The 17,593-nt window shown below is 36.5% G+C and overlaps 1 long non-coding RNA gene across 1 annotated transcript in view; it reads left to right on the top strand.

Moving 5' to 3' along the window:
- LOC138702691 (uncharacterized) overlaps nt 1-12,315 on the top strand; it is a 268,287-nt gene extending 255,972 nt beyond the window's left edge. The window contains exon 5 of the long non-coding RNA XR_011332860.1: nt 10,336-12,315. This is a non-coding gene — a long non-coding RNA (uncharacterized lncRNA). The remainder of the gene's footprint in view (nt 1-10,335) is intronic.
- The last annotated feature ends 5,278 nt before the right edge of the window (nt 12,316-17,593 follow it).

The raw sequence follows: 17,593 nt of genomic DNA, 5'->3' as shown, positions 1-17,593 counted from the left end.
CAAGAATTTGTCCAGCCCATCTAGTAGGATCCATCCTTTCGACATTTTTCTTCCATTGAAATCTATATTGTTGAACAAAATGAACTGTAGGATCTATTTTTAGTTCTTTAAGTATGATATCTTCATTTTTACGGTGTTCGAGCAATGAGCATTCCGCCGTCCGTCTCATAAACCTCATTTCAGCTGCTGTTAGCCTTTTCTCATCAGCTTTTCCGATTGTCCATGTCTCATTGCCGTTAATTCAGAACTAGTCTAGCTAGTGTTTTATAGACTTTTAGCCTCGTGTGTTTTTGAACTTGGGAGGGTTTGAGGAATTATTATTATTATGATTACTTACTTACTTACAAATGTCTTTTAAGGAACCCGAAGGTTCATTACCTCCCTCACATAAGCCCGCCGTCGGTCCCTATCCTGTGCAAGATTAATCCAGTCTCTATCATCATATCCCACCTCCCTCAAATCCATTTTAATACTATCCTCCCATCTACGTCTCGGCCTCCCTAAAGGTTTTTTCCATCCTATCTCCTAACTAACACTCTATATGCATTTCTGGATTCGCCCATACGTGCTACATGCCCTGCCCATCTCAAACGTCTGGATTTTATGTTCCTAATTATGTCAGGTGAAGAATACAATGCGTGCAGTTCTGTGTTGTGTAACTTTCTCCATTCTCCTGTAACTTCATCCCTCTTAGCCCCAAATATTTTCCTAAGAACTTTATTCTCAAAAACTCTTAACCTATGTTCCTCTCTCAGAGTGAGAGTCCAAGTTTCACAACCATACAAAAAAACCGGTAATATAACTGTTTTATAAATTCTAACTTTCAGATTTTTTGACAGCAGACTAGATGATAAAAGCTTCTCAACCGAATAATAACACGCATTTCCCATATTTATTCTGCGTTTAATTTCCTCCCGAGTGTCATTTATATTTGTTACTGTTGTCAAAGATATTTGAATTTTTCCCCCCCTTCGAAAGATAAATCTCCAATTTTTATATTTCCATTTCGTACAATATTCTGGTCACGAGACATAATCATATGCTTTTTCTTTTCGGGATTTACTTCCAAACCGATCGCTTTACTTGCTTCAAGTAAAATTTCCGTGTTTTCCCTAATCGTTTGTGGATTTTCTCCTAATATTCACGTCATCCGCATAGACAATAAGCTGATGTAACCCGTTCAATTCCAAACCCTACCTGTTGTCCTGAACTTTCCTAATGGTATATTCTAAAGCGAAGTTAAAAAGTAAAGGTGATAGTGCATCTCCCTGCTTTAGCCCACAGTGAATTGGAAAAGCATCATACAGAAACTGACCTATACGGACTCTGCTGTATGTTTCACTGAGACACATTTTAATTAATCGAACTAGTTTCTTGGGAATACCAAATTCAATAAGAATATCATATAATACTTCCCTCTTAACCGAGTCATATGCCTTTTTGAAATCTATGAATAACTGATGTACTGTACCCTTATACTCCCATTTTTTCTCTATTATATTATTATTATTATTATTATTATTATTATTATTATTATTATTATTATTATTATGCCTATTATTAGTATTATTATTATTATTATTATTATTATTATTATTATTATTATTATTATTATTATTATTATTATTATTATTATTGTAGGGAGCAACAATATCTTGGAGCAACAGTAACAAATATAAATGACACTCGTGAGGAAATTAAACGCAAAATAAATATGGGAAATGCGTGTTATTACTCGGTTGAGAAGCTTTTATCATCTAGTCTGCTGTCAAAAAATCTGAAAGTTAGAATTTATAAAACAGTTATATTACCGGTTGTTCTGTATGGTTGTGAAACTTGGACTCTCACTCTGAGAGAGGAACATAGGTTAAGGGTGTTTGAGAATAAGGTGCTTAGGAAAATATTTGGGGCTAAGCGGGATGAAGTTACAGGAGAATGGAGAAAGTTACACAACGCAGAACTGCACGCATTGTATTCTTCACCTGACATAATTAGGAACATTAAATCCAGACGTTTGAGATGGGCAGGGCATGTAGCACGTATGGGCGAATCCAGAAATGCGTATAGAGTGTTAGTTGGGAGACAGGATGGAAAAAGATCTTTAGGGAGGTCGAGATGTAGATGGGAGGATAAAATTAAAATGGATTTGAGGGAGGTGGGATATGATGATAGAGACTGGATTAATCTTGCACAGGATAGGGACCGATGGCGGGCTTATGTGAGGTCGACAATGAACCTTCGGGTTCCTTAAAAGCCATTTGTAAGTAAGTAAGTATTATTATTATTATTATTATTATTATTATTATTATTATTATTATTATTATTATTATTAATGGCTTTATTTCACCGTGACTTTTGGAAATACGATATTGTTTATAAGATTATTAGTAATTAATATTGTTTATGAGTGTATGATATGGTGAAAGAAATATGTAGGTCTATCACAAAATTTTCACGATGTTATACTCACATGTTTAACCATAAGTACAATATTTTATTTATTTTTCATGAAAATTTTGAAAAAAAATTCGCCAAATGAACCTGCCCCCATTTTTATTGGTTCATTTTACGACTCTTCATCAACTGTTGTTATATAGTGTCTGAATGAGATGAAGGTGATAATTCCGGCGAAATGGGTTTATATTCCAGCGTCGAAAGTTACCCAACATTTGCTCTTAATGGGTTGAGGGAAAACCCCGAAAAAAAAACATCAACTAGGTAATTTGTTCCAACCAGGATTTTAATCCGGATCCCTTGTTTTACTGTTAGGCATGCTAACCGTTACTCTACAGCGGTGGACTTGACCTCTTTTATAACCAATAACTTTTGAAGGAGGCACTTTTCTTCATTGACTAAATCGCAGATGTCCACCACTACATAAATGTTATCTAATGCATTTTGAACGGTTCACAATCTTCTATCTTCTTATGGCCCGATTGTATAAACCATTTAATCTTAGATCAGAGGTTAAATTGATCCTTGTTTCAGCTGAACTTGGAATTTTGTGTTGTATAAAGTCTAATTTGAGATTAATTTGTCTCAAGCTAAAGTCAACTTTGACTGAAGTAATTTCTCCGATTAAGTTAGATGATCCAAGTTCAGTTATTTCTTTTCTGTTGGAAATATACGAGTGACAGATTGTGCAAATAAAATATCCATTATTATTAATATCAATAGATATGATAGGTATATTTATATATATTTCTTTCAATTTCTTGCCTTAATACACAAACAATCTTATATTTTATAAGGCTCTATCGTGTTCAGCAGTATCAAATAACATAACCTATAATTATATTATGTTTATAACAACCATTAATAATTAATGGATATGATAGGTACATTCATAAATTTTCAATTTACTGCATTACTAAACGAAAATTATCGTTTTATAAAGCTTTATTATGTTTAGCAGTATCAAACACCATAACATGATAACAACTCGGAGAACAGTCAACCTTCTTCTTATTGTCCGCCATTATTTACATTGCACAAAAAACTAGTGTCTCCAACAGAGTATACGGAAAGTTGCCAAAAAGTAGTTGTAAAGTCGCTAGATTTCTCATTATCAACAAAGAAAGATTAAATTTTGTCACTGTTGGGGTGCTAAAAAGGTCACTAAATCTCTATTTAAGCAATATAAAAGTTAAAAGAAATTGTTGTTGAAAAAGAGTTAAAGTCGCTAGATTGGCAACACTGAACAAACCTGTATAACATGGTCCGCGCATCACGTATTTCATCTGTTTATGCGATGTTGCCAGATCCTTTTCACGTGAACTTAGATTTCATTTGATCCAAGGTAATTTGATCGCAGAAAAGTTTTATGCAATAGAAGAAGTGTCTGAACTCGGTTCACTTTTCGATTTACGATCAAAGTTGATCTTTAGTCAGGGAGTTTTATACAATTGGGCCTATGTGTTGTAAAAATCTTCCGGTGGAATCCGTCGCAATAGGAGTAACAGTAGTGGCAACATTTGAAAGACTAAAAGAGTGAGTGAAGGCTAGTAGGCATGGATAAAGGAGCAGTGTAATATTATCTGTGATAGCGCCTGAACTTGCTTTCGTCAATCTCTACAATTTTCGTGAGCTGTGCGGTCATACATTTCACAGAGGATTAATCCAGGTCTCTGAAGAGGCGCGTGAGAAGAATTGCACAGGCGCAATCTCCGTATCACTGTTACCTCCTCGACCGATGGTGAGATGATTGTGAGTGTCGTGACACGAAAGTCAGGGATTACCGCTGGCAACGGCTTTTGAGTGGCAGAATTTTATTCACGATACGAGAAATGCCATGGCGACACAGAAAGCATGTGGGAAATATAACTCCGGGCTTCCAGAATATGCATGCAGGACTCCACTGTACAAGTAACCCCACTAACCGATTCTGTTTAATATGTGTCTGTTTGTATATACAGTGTTTGCCTACAGAGAGAGCAGAAGAACGTGTTTTTTGAATAAAGACAATTAAGGTATATACATTATAACAGAAAGGCTTTGGAATTGAACGGGTTACATCAGCTGCATGTCTATGCGGATGACGTGAATATGTTAGGAGAAAATCCACAAACGATTAGGGAAAACACGGGAATTTTACTGGAAGCAAGTAAAGAGATAGGTTTGGAAGTAAATCCTGAAAAGGCAAAGTATATGATTATGACTCGTGTCGGGAATATTGTACGAAACGGAAATATAAAAATTGGAAATTTATCTTTTGAAGAGGTGGAGAAGTTCAAATAGCTTGGAGCAACAGTAACAAATATAAATGATACTCGGGAGGAAATTAAACACAGAATAAATATGGGAAATGCCTGTTATTATTCGGTTGAGAAGCTTTTATCATCCAGTCTGCTGTCAAAAAATCTGAAAGTTAGAATTTATAAAACAGTTATATTACCGGTTGTTCTTTATGGTTGTGAAACTTGGACTCTCACTTTGAGAGAGGAACACAGGTTAAGGGTGTTTGAGAATAAGGTGCTTAGGAAAATACAGGGTGTCCGGGACAAAATTTACCAATAAGAAAGTTTAATAATTCACCAAATAATTGATGGATGAAAATGCTGTTTGCGGGAATTGACAAAGGGACTTCCAAAGTTTCGAATGACCACTAATAAACTTCTATGTGTGCACCTCTTGTAGCACGACAGATGTCCAGGCGATATTCAAGTTCTTGCCATGTGTTTCGTAACATCTCTGGAGTGACAGTTGCACAAGCAGCGACAATTCTCCGACGCAGATCCTCCAAATCTGCCACTACAGTCTTGTACACAATGTCTTTTATGTATCCCCAATTATGCCTGTTGACGATCCCACAGACGTGGAAGGTGGACTCATCACTAAACACGACCTTCTGCATATATCCATTTTCAATATAAATTTTCAACAACATGTCACTAGCGAAATCATATCGTGCAGGCAAGTCGTTTGGTTTCAACTTTTGAACCAATTGAATCTTGTATGCTTTCTATGCCAAGTTGTTATTGTGTGCCTATCTGGTGGTTGCTTCTCAGGCCACTGTTGTCTAAATCTTCTCTCCACTATCTTCGGATACTTGAATTCGGCAAGCCGGTAGCAGCATTGAACTTTTTGTTGCACTGTGAACGCCATTTTAATTACAGCCATGTCAACAACAATGACCAAATGTTGCCAACATCACACATAAAACTTAAAATGTCCGTCTTTCATTTGCCGCAAATTTCATTTTCCTATCTCCATTATTAACGCGAGTTATTAAACTTTCTTATTGGTAAATTTTGTCCCGGACACAGTGTATTTGCTGCTAAGAGGGATGAAGTTAGAGGAGAATGGAGAAAGTTACACAACACAGAACTGCACGCATTGTATTCTTCACCTGACATAATTAGGAATATTAAATCGAGACGTTTGAGATGAGCAGGGCATGTAGCACGTATGGGCGAATCCAGAAATGAATATAGAATATTAGTTGGGAGGCTGGAGGGAAAAAGACCTTTAGGGAGGTCGAGACGTAGATGGGAAGATAATATTAAAATGGGTTTGAGGGAGATGGGATATGATGATAGAGAATGGCTTAATCTTGCTCAGGATAGGGACCAATGCCTGGCTTATGTGAAGGCGGCAATGAACCTCCGGTTCCTTAAAAGCCAGTAAGTAAGTAAGATATATACATTATACAGAGTTTATCACATACGACGCAATCGCCTACCCACATCTCACACGGCACGTCTACCGCATACGCCTTGCATAGTTGCCGCGTCAAGGCCCGGCTTGTCTCCCCTGAACAGTATGAATGATATTATTATTATTATTATTATTATTATTATTATTATTATTATTATTATTATTCCGTTTTTCATTTTATAAGCAACTATTATTACTGTCTATTGTAATTGGGGCTTTGGCTTCTTGTTATAGATAAATAAATTATTATCATTATTATTATTAGGCCTATTATTATTATTATTATTAGTAGTAGTAGTAGTAGTAGCAGCAGCAGCAGTAGCAGTAGCATTTCGAATGAAATACCTGCCCTTGGACAAAACACTATGAAAGAATTTTTTTTTTGTTTCATTTTATATTATAAGCAAGTATCATTACTGACTATTGTAATTGAGGCTTTGGCTTCTTATTAAGATGAATAAATGATTGTCATTATTATTAGGCCTATTTTCATTAGTAGTAGTAGTAGTAGTAGTAGTAGTAGTAGTAGTAGTAGTAGTAGTAGTAGTAGTAGTAGTAGTATATCTTGACCAAAACTACTTCCGACTTGACAGCTTATAGAGAAGGGGGAGCAGTGTTGTCATGTTGCCCATCTGTCGTGTAAGCGAGCGCGCTGCCGATAGAGTGCAGTAATGAACGGCTGACATGAACACATACATTTCTAACCAATTTGTTGAACACTAGGCATTAAAATTTGTGTACATTATTATTTTTATTAGCCTATAATAATAATAATAATAATAATAATAATAATAATAATTGGTGGTAGTAGTAGTAGTAGTAGTAGTAGTAGTAGTAGCAGTAGTAGTGGTAGTGGTAGTGGTAGTAGTAGCAGTAGCAGTAGTAGTAGTAGTAGTAGTAGTAGTAGTAGTAGTAGTAGTAGTAGTAGTAGTAGTAGTAGTATTTCGAATGAAATGCCTGCCCTTGGGCAAAACACTATGAATGAATTTTTATTAGATGTCCCTTAGCGTGCGGAGGGAGCGTAGCAATGAGTTCAATGACATTAAATTAAATTATAATATGTATGTGATATATTAGAAATATGAAAATATTTCTCTCATGAACAAGAGGAAAGCGAACTTTTTTTATTTTTTTCGCGGTGAACGGCAAACAGTTTCAATTGTGTGTGTTTTTCGAATTAAAGTTCAGGAAGATAAATCGAAGATAGGTAGGCATATCTTTGTTAACATGGTAAAACTGGGTTGTTAGGAAACGTGTAAAACATGTAATGGAAAATTTGCATCATCTTGATATATTATAACCTATTCCTTTCTTGATTTTTTCATTACTTGCAAATTAAACATTTTAGTATCCATTGATATGTCTGCTATTCCTCTAATCTGGTACGGATACTCCAGTTACAGAAGCATATACATGTACTTGTTTATTTACCGTCACTACATGCTTCCATCATTTGTCACTTACAGATGTAAATTTACTCTATTACCAGTCTTTGAAATAGCGATATGTCTTTTATAATGCTACTACGGTAATAAATTGTATTGCAGGTAACTGAAATATCAACCGAATCAAAGTATACAGTACAGTACAGTAAAAGTTTCAGCTGTTGCCACCAGATTTCTCTACCTTACAGACGGCTCTAGAGCACGAATTGTGAGAGACGCTAGCACACTAAAGCCTGAACCCACGCATGCTACGTGCAAGGTGCGAGGCCCGCCTCGCACAAATCAGGACTATACGAAAGATAGTGAGTGGTTTCTATAGTTGCAAGGTGCGCAGACCTCGCATCTAGCAGTTATAGAAACCACTCACTATCTCTCGTGTTGTCCGGATTTGTGCGAGGCGGGTCTCGCACGTCTGCGTCGGTTCAGGAAAACCAAGGCTTAACGATATACTAATAAACCCTTTAATTACGATTAACGACTTAATCGTGATTATAGTTGTAGTGTATACAAATCTGATCCCGAACAGAATAATCATATTTCCAGAACTAGATAATCGCGCTGGCTAATGGTCTACTGGGCGAAAATCAGGTTTAAAACGTACAGTTTTCTGTATAATCTCGATACTTAACCCAAACAACAATCATGTTGTTCTTGACAGTGGTCAGATTGGACCGGTATGAGTCGATGTAGCATACCGGAGTGAAATAAGATTCCAAAAAGCATATCAACAGTAAAAATTTTAAATTGATCCCTATTTAGTGAAGCTGATCACACACTTAATTACCTTAACACAATAGAGTTATTCTCGGTACTTTCTCTTAGACATTCCTGCAGTAGTACGTGATGTCTTATACAGAATGTCCCATTTATTTTGACCACCCAGAATAACTCTGTACGTAAGCACCAAATTAAAAATTATTTCATACAGAAGTTGTACGACTGATCGGGGGAAATAATTTTGATGGGGAGGCAACTTTGTAGCGTTATCTGTTAATGAAATACGAGTACTAATATTGTTTCTTTAAATGACACCATGTATTTATTATTCAATATTTCAATTAAGGGGAGAAGATGGTATTTTTTTAACTTTTTTCCTATTTGGTGTAAAATGTTAATTTTTTGTATGTAGAGAGCTCATATCTGTAGCAACTCAACGAAATATAAATATTTTGAAAAAAAATTATTTGGGGCCCAAATTTGAAAAAAATATATACCCAATGCAGAATTGTACTAAAACCGATATATCTAAACCGTCTTTGAAGTTAGATTCAAACAGTTTTTTGCAATGTATTTGCGAAAGCATGTTCTACAAACTGTCTGTAACAGAATTTTGATATTAGTCCCTACGTTTGTAAAATAAACAATTAAAAATTTAATAACATTTTTTCTGATTTCCTTTCTTGCAAACAAACGGACGTATTTTAAAAATGAAATCAATTAACAAAATTCTGTTACAGAGAAAAGTTTCCTAATAATCTAATCTAAAGAATGTGTGTTCTAAATTTCATGCATGTATCTTTAATAGTTCAGAAATTATATCCATTTTTGTCTGGCAATGTAGCAAAAAAAAATGAAGTTACTGGAAACCGATTTAAAAATCCATAACGCAGAAAGTTTAAAAATGGCTTCTCAACATCCAATAAGGGCACAAATACCCACAAAATGTTATGCAATGTCTTTCACACATATCAAAGAGTATTTTAAAGAAAAAAAAATGAAAATTTAATTTACCAGAAACAACAATAAAAGTGGGCGAGTGATTTAAAAATCCATAACGCAGGAAGTTTAAAAATGGCGACTCAACATCCGATAAGGGCACAAATACCTACAAAAATGTTATGCTATGCATTCCACACATATCACAGAGTATTTTAAAGAATTTGTTTTTAATTTACTCATTTTTCACAAAAAAAAAATACCATCCTCTCCCCTTAAAGGACCTATTCACAGTGAGTCATTCTAATAAACAGAACGTTAATTAACGGTACTTTATTTGATGTCTTGACGACATGGTTCCTATGCATAGTACGTACAAAAGAAGTGGTTTCACTTTAAAGCCTTGGTTTTTCTGAACCGACGAATACGACATGCAAGGCGCTAAGGAATGGCGATCAAAAGAACAAAAAACCATGACGAAATAATATTTCTAGAATGATCGCATTTCTCGGAGCGGAAATAATCATTGATTTCAATGACCTCTTACGACTTCTTGGTGAACTGTAAGTCCAGAGGGTAAGTCTGAGAGTATATGGGCAAACATTCAATTCAGACATAGCTCCCGGATCTAAGTCTGTGTAGAGAAGTCTCCGATAAGTCTCTGCGTGTTTGGGGGCCTTTAAAGAGACTTAATTTGGAGCGAACTTTTTAAAAAGTTGCAATTGCCTGTGCCTCTTTCTGTGTTGTGTTGTGTTGTGAGAACATATGTGAAGAGTCCACTTCAAGAATGATGGATGTCACTTTCTTATCGAAAATGAACCAAGACTGTCAATGTATAGCTTAAGACATATAGAATATACATAGAGAGTTATATGGCATTAACACTGATAGTCATTGTCCAGTAATGATCGGAAAATCACAGTTAAACTTTGAGCACTAAGCATTTCAAACTTTCAATTGCTTCTCCTGAAAAATGTATTCCAAATGACATCAATCATTCTTGCAGTGGACTCTCCATGTGTCAGTCATAGTGTTCCTTTGTGGTTCTAATATCATGGCTTCTGATTTTTTCTTACAGATGTCCCACATCAGAAATTGATTTCATCTCTACCAGATTAGCAAATTCCCAGAAGTCTTGGTTTTAACCCACTGTACCTAAGGCACTGGAAACCAATCACCTAATCTGTCAAGAGACCAAGCAACCAGTCGATCGCCGAATTAGACAGCCAATCAATAACACAACCTGCTCGCAGGCAATCAGCCTACAAGGCAGCCGCCGAGCTCACCAAGCAGTCATACAGCCAAGCAGTTAGTCGACCAGCCAGATTGCCAGCAGGCAACTCATCAGTCAAGCAAACTTACTTATTACAAACGGCTTCTTAGAGAACCTGGAGGATCATTCCCGTCCTCACTTAAGCCCGACATCGGTCCCTATCCTGAGCAAGATTAATCCCGCCTCACTCAAATCCATTTTAATTTTATCCTCCCATCTACGTCTCGGTCTCCCCAAAGGTCTTATTTCCTCAGGTCTCCCAACTAAAGGTACGGTCACACGTCGCTACTTTTGCAGCGATGCAGTACAAAAAACTGCGCAACTCTCGTACTGCGACGTGTGAACAACGGTGCAACCCGAAAAGTAGCGGCTGCCGAACCTGCTGCCCGCTACTTTTCCATGCTGCGCGCAGCTTAAAAGTAGCGACGTGTGAACAGGGTTCTCAGGGTTGCAGGCGCAGCATTTTTGATATCGGTTTTGTTGAAACTTTTGCTGCGGTTGCGACCAGTGTTGCCACCCAAATGTGCCAATGATACTTTTATTGTTTGGATGTATTTTAATGTTAGATGTGATGAAAATAAATTATTTTTAACAGTTATTAAATGCACAACACAGTCTGAGCATATTTGCTGACGATATAATTCACTTCTTTAATTTTCTGTAGCGTAGTTTCAAACAGGAGGGTTGCCAACATTGATTACGTGAATATGCTGTTGGTTATCATTTAAGTATATAGGCGTTTTTAAAAGCTTTATAGTAAAAAATAATGCCAATTTCTGAATACTAGTTAGGACAGAAAAGCAAATAATAGATAAGTAAGCTTTTGCATGAGTTTCTTAATAATGCGAACATAACCACAAAATGTATATTGAGAAGTCAACACGGAGATGGAAACCTGCAGCATGACTGCGGCTGCAAAAGTAGCGCCTTGTGTGTGAACAGACTCGCAACCTCCAGTTGCAACTTTTGCAGCACTCGGGTTGCGCATCTCGAAAAGTAGCGTACAGCGCGCTACTTTTGGCTTACGTGTGAACACGACACGCAACTTTTGCAGCTGCAGTACAAAAGTTACGCAGCAACCGTAGCGACGTGTGACCATACCTTAACACTCTGTATGCATTTCTGGATTCGTCCATACGTGCTACATTCCCTGCTCATCTCAAACGTCTGGATTTAATGTTCCTAATTATGTCAGGTGAAGAATACACTGCGTGCAGTTCTATGTTGTGTAACTTTCTCCATTCTCCTGTAACTTCATCCCTCTTAGCCCCATATATTTTCCTAAGAACCTTATTCTCAAACACCCTTAACCTCTATTCCTCTCTCAAAGTGAGAGTCCAAGTTTCACAACCATACAGAACAGTCGATAATATAACTGTTTTATAAATTCTAACTTTCAGCTTTTTTTTACAGCACACTGGATGACCAAAGCTTCTCAAACGAATAATAACAGGCATTTCCCTTATTTATTCTGCGTTTAATTTCCTCCCGAGTATCATTTATATTTGTTATTGTTGCTCCAAAATATTTGAATTTGTCCACCTCTTCAAAGGATATATTTCCATTTCGTACTATGTTCTGGTCACGAGATATAATCATATACTTGTATTTTCAGGATTTAGTTCCAAAACTATCTCTTCACTTGCTTCAAGTAAAATTCCCGTGTTTTCCCTAAAAGTTTGTGGATGAATAAAGAATCCTGTTCCTAATATTATTGTTATGCAAATCTAGTCTTTCAGGTGAAGCTCCCTGCAAAGCAGATTTGAATAATTTCAAGGGAAAAATTGTTCCCTGGCCGGGTATCGAACCCGGGACCTCTGGTTGAACGTACCAACGCTCTACCACTGAGCTACCCGGGAACTCCACCCGACACCGTCTCAACTTTTCCATTTATATCCACACAACTCGCGTGGGCTGACGAAACGCCAGAGACCCACAACGAGTGCACACAACCTCTGTGTGACTTGGAATTGTGGTTTTCTGTTAACGTACACAGTAACGTATATATTATGCAAATCTAGTCTTTCAGGCGAAGCTCCCTGTAAAGCAGATTTGAATAATTTCAAGGGAAAAATTGTTCCGGGGCCGGGTATCGAACCCGGGAACTCAACCAGAGGTCAACCAGATTTGCATAATATATACGTTACTGTGTACGTTAACAGAAAACCACAATTCCAAGTCACACAGAAATTGTGTGCACTCGTTGTGGGTCTCTGGCGTTTCGTCAGCCCACGCGAGTTGTGTGGATATAAAGGGAAAAGTTGAGACGGTTTCGGGTGGAGTTCCCGGGTAGCTCAGTGGTAGAGCGCTGGTACGTTCAACCAGAGGTCCCGGGTTCGATACCCGGGTTCGATACCCGGCCCCGGAACAATTTTTCCCTTGAAATTATTCAAATATTATTGTTGATTGTTGTTTCCTTCCCCATAGTACAATAAGTAATCGCCTACTTGTGACATGTCTATTATATATATATATATATATATATATATATATATATATATATAGAGCTAGTTTTTTTGCCCTTTCTGTTCTATATAGCCTCGTTACATTCCATGTACGAGGCGCGTCCATAAAGTAACTTTCCTGCTCGTCCCACAGCTAGCAAACCATATGTTGCGCGAACCGACTGCGTGTACGTGATAGACTAATGTCCTGGCACGGCGCATGCGCTAGCGGAACTTCCTGAGTGCTCTCAGTAGCTTCGTTGCATTGGTTGAAGATGGACGCTCCTATTCCAGCTCCCGCCGCGTGTGAAATGCGATCAGTCATAAAGTTTTTGAACGCACAGGGCATAGCGCCGATTAAAATTTATCGTTAGATGTGCCAGATCTATGAGCCTAATGTCATGAGCAAGCAGATGGTGCGTTGCTTATGTAGACAATTTTCAGCAGACGCCAAAATGTGCATGACGAGGAGCGCAGTGGGAGGCCAAGCATCATCACAGACGACCTTGTGGACTTGTGTACTAAATTTCACAACCTTATTCCTTTGCTATGGTCGTGCCATACAATCAGTTCCATTCCGAGGCTTATGTTGGGGTTTCGTAACAAGCTGTTTTTTACGGTGATGGGTTGCTAGCCCTTCGCTCTACCCCCAAGCTGGAGGACCACCCCTTATCGGCAGTCCGTAACTGCTTATTCAATATATTCGTAGCTACCCTCCATATTTGGAGGCCGTCTCCTCTATCTGCAACGTCAGGACATGCCATTTCGTATGATAGGGACCCACAATGCATGGCATCAGCCAACCAAACTAACAAAATTTTCATGCAAAAAATTAGGCAATTACATAGATCTGCAACCACACAGCCATTCAAGCTTTCAGTCAACCAGGCACGTAGAATTGCAGGCAGTCAGCCAACCGAACATAGTCAGGCAGTCAGTAAACAAAAGAAAATCAGAAAGTCAGCCAAGCAAGTACAAAATCAGATAAACTCATAGCAAGAAACGCAGCTATGATCCGTCCCAGAAATCTGTGGAGTAGAAAGACGAAATAAGACCTGTGCGCAAATGATATGTAGGAGGACTAGGACCAATGACCGCTCTGAGGGGAGGCATTGGTTGAACGAAACTATAGTGGCCACGTTCAATTAGTAGGCTAGCGGTGTCAAAGAGGACGGAAGCTTTGTAGTTTCAATAATTTTAATTATGTCGCGCTGTCCATTGTCGTCAAGTCTTTTGAAGGCCGCTCCAATACTCCACGCGGAGTGTATGGACGGAAGCTTTGTAGTTTCAATAATTTTAATTATGTCGCGCTGTCCATTGTCGTCAAGTCTTTTGAAGGCCGCTCCAATACTCCATGTTATATTAATATATAGCAGCAACAAACAAGACGTGACAACGTCGCATTTTCATTTTATTATCGGTGCATGCAATAAAAACCTACAAATCTTGAAAGGAATGCCGCTGCCTAATAATTAAACGAGGCTACTATACCAATCGCTTGCAGGGAGGGGATCATTTCTATCTGAATCTCTACCATGAGAATCTTATCCCTTAGCGGCCTGGAACTGATGCTGCCCGCAATACCCTTCGGCACAGATAGACTCCGCCCCCACATGCGCCAAGTCACTCTACAGATTCCTGGGACGGACCATAGTAGAGTGGGACTCGGGAGTTTATTGAACAAGTCAATAGCAAACGTATTAAGGGGAAATTTAAGTGACTTTTAAAACTTCTACAAATTTTCATCCATAATTTATTAATTTTAAACTACATAAACATGCCTACAATAATACATCATCTGTACAAAATTTGATGTCATTAAGGCTAATAGTTTTGAAGTTATATATTTTTAATATATTTTATATTGGCGTCTCTAAATACTCCTTGCGATAAAATTTTCAAAATTTTTAGATCATGTTTGGTCAAAAGCTTGAAAATAGTCATGGGAACAAACATTAATTAGCTTTTTGAGCTCGGTCTAAATATATACCAGCCTAGATCATATATATATATATATATATATATGTATATGATCCATTATACCAGTCACAATGAATGTTTAAATTTAATGAGTTTACTATTACAGTATATTTATAATATATATGATCTAGTATACCAGTCACAATAAATGTTTAAATTTAATGAATTTACTATTACAGCATATTTTAAACTAAGTGCAATATGAATATGCCCGAAAGAACTTAATATTAATATTTCCTACATATTATAATTATATTTCATTAATCAGCATTTAATTGACCTCTTTGAGAAGTTTCAGACCAATCTTATAATAACTGTTGTGCAAGGAGCTTTTTGTATTCAAGAAACTACTTAAAATTTTAAAATCGATAAAACAGAATTTTAAAAAAATGTCTCAACACACGCAACGTGTATTTGGCCACATTTAATTATACGAGATGGTGAGATGGTACTTTAAAACGGTAAAGGTTTTGGATTATAACGGGGTTTGTCTGTATAGCCACAGGAAGCGTTTTGTAATTTTTTGTAATTTCTTTTTCTCTCTCTCTCTCTCTCTCTCTCTCTCTCTATTACAATATATAAAAGTTACGTGACACAGTTTGAAGGGCTCAGATAAAGAAATGAAACCATATTATGTAATTAGGAGGTTCAAATATAATTATGAACATAAAAAAAAGTGGATTTCATTAATTTTTTTTCATTATTTTACCATAGTTGAAGCTTATATTAAATTAATTTTCATCATTTTACTAGCTATCTCAAACCTCAAATTAATTATAATTGATTGAATTAAATTAGCTCATAAATTAAGTTACTACTTTACCTTATAGGTTTATCTAAATTTAAATAAATATGTAGTCCACTAGTTGTTAACTGAAGAACATTGCTGGAGAACCTTTTAAGTGTAGTGTAAATATTCGTAATTTAAATATGTATTGTATTAATTAAGGTTGATTGAGTGGAAGAGAAGCCCTTATGGCCTTAACTCTGCCAGCGAAAATAAAACATTATTATTATTATTATTATTATTATTATTATTATTATTATTATTATTATTATTATTATTATTATTATTATTATTATTATTATAGTGTCCCCTTAAATCACTTTTTGGGTTTATTCAGTCTAATCTTAGATTTATTAGGCTAAATATGCCTTTACCAATAAATAAAGGCTTACAATATGTTTCAAAGTTTGAACCACTGAGTATACGAATAATCTTTTGCAATATAAGAACTCCACTTACAGTATATTACGACTATTTCCCAAACATAAATACCTTGCAGGCCCACCAGTATGCTATTAAAAATGCATAATAAGCATTCTTAAGAAATTCTTTGGACACCAAGATTTTTAAGCATCTTAACGAATAAATCACTCTAGATAGTCTGATACATAATTTGCAAGAGGTTCCCAGATTAATTTGGAATCCGGAGTTATACCAAGTAATTTAACATGGCATTGAGCCTCACCAAGTGCCGTCTGTCTCAAAGTAAACAATATTTGCTGAGTTTTATTAATGTTATAAATTGTAAATTATGTTTTATTTAACGACGCTCGCAACTGTCGAGATTATATGAGCTTCGCCGATGTGCCGGAATTTTGTCCCGCAGGAGTTCTTTTGCATGCTACTAAATCTACTGGTATGAGCCTGTGGCATTAAGCAAGCTTAAACGTCATCGACCTGGGCTGGGATCGAACCCGCCACCCAGACAGACTTTATTAATGTTAAGACTGAATTCATTAGCCTTAAACCATTCATTTGTCTCTACAGGAAATAGTCATAAATTAGATGAAATCATTCTAAATTTTACTGGAAGAATACAGTGCTATATCATCTGCAAAAACTATACATTTACTATGGAGATTTAGAAGGCAAATCATTAGCCATAATTAAATGTAAAAGAGGGCCCAATACCGATCCTTGAGGAATTCCTCTATCAATTGCAACTATATTTTGAATATTTACCATAATATACATTTTGAAAACGATTTGATAAATAAATGTTAAACAAATCCAAGACCATCTTCAATACCATAATACAGAGCTGTACCCCGTTTGGGCTGAATACCTAGTTGGGTTTTTCCGAGGTTTTCCCCAATCGTAAGGTGAATGCCAGGTAATCTATGGCCTCATCTCGCCAAATACCATTTCGCTATCACCAATCTCATCGACGCTAAATAACCTAGTAGTTGGTACAGCGTCGTTAAATAACCAACTTAAAAAACAGTGCTGTAATTACGTAGCAATAAATACTTCCAAGAACCACAGTTGTGATTGGTTTATATGAGACGTTCTTAGACTTTAGCGTTCTACATAAAAAATGAGTAAAATAGTTTGTGGGATACATAACCTAAAACTTGTTTACTTCCCACCTTCGAGCGTAATCCATAGTGGCAATAGTTACTTATGTAGTGGCAAGTGATATGTGACTAGATGACGACGACGTTTAACGGGGGTGAAACTATTTTATTTTACTATAAATTATTTATTTCATTCAAGTGTATGTAAATTTTCTAGAGGTTCCAGATATCTAGTTGGTGCTGATTGCATTCTTATAGATATGTCTTTCGTTATAAAATGCCAGAGTTGAAATGTATTTTGTATAAAATATATGAATAAATATGTAAATAAAAAA

This window comes from Periplaneta americana, chromosome 7 (assembly GCF_040183065.1).
Source record: "Periplaneta americana isolate PAMFEO1 chromosome 7, P.americana_PAMFEO1_priV1, whole genome shotgun sequence".
NCBI lineage: Eukaryota > Metazoa > Arthropoda > Insecta > Blattodea > Blattidae > Periplaneta > Periplaneta americana.
The sequence above is the reverse complement of the archived record's forward strand: the minus strand, read 5'-3'. Positions and strand labels throughout refer to the sequence as shown.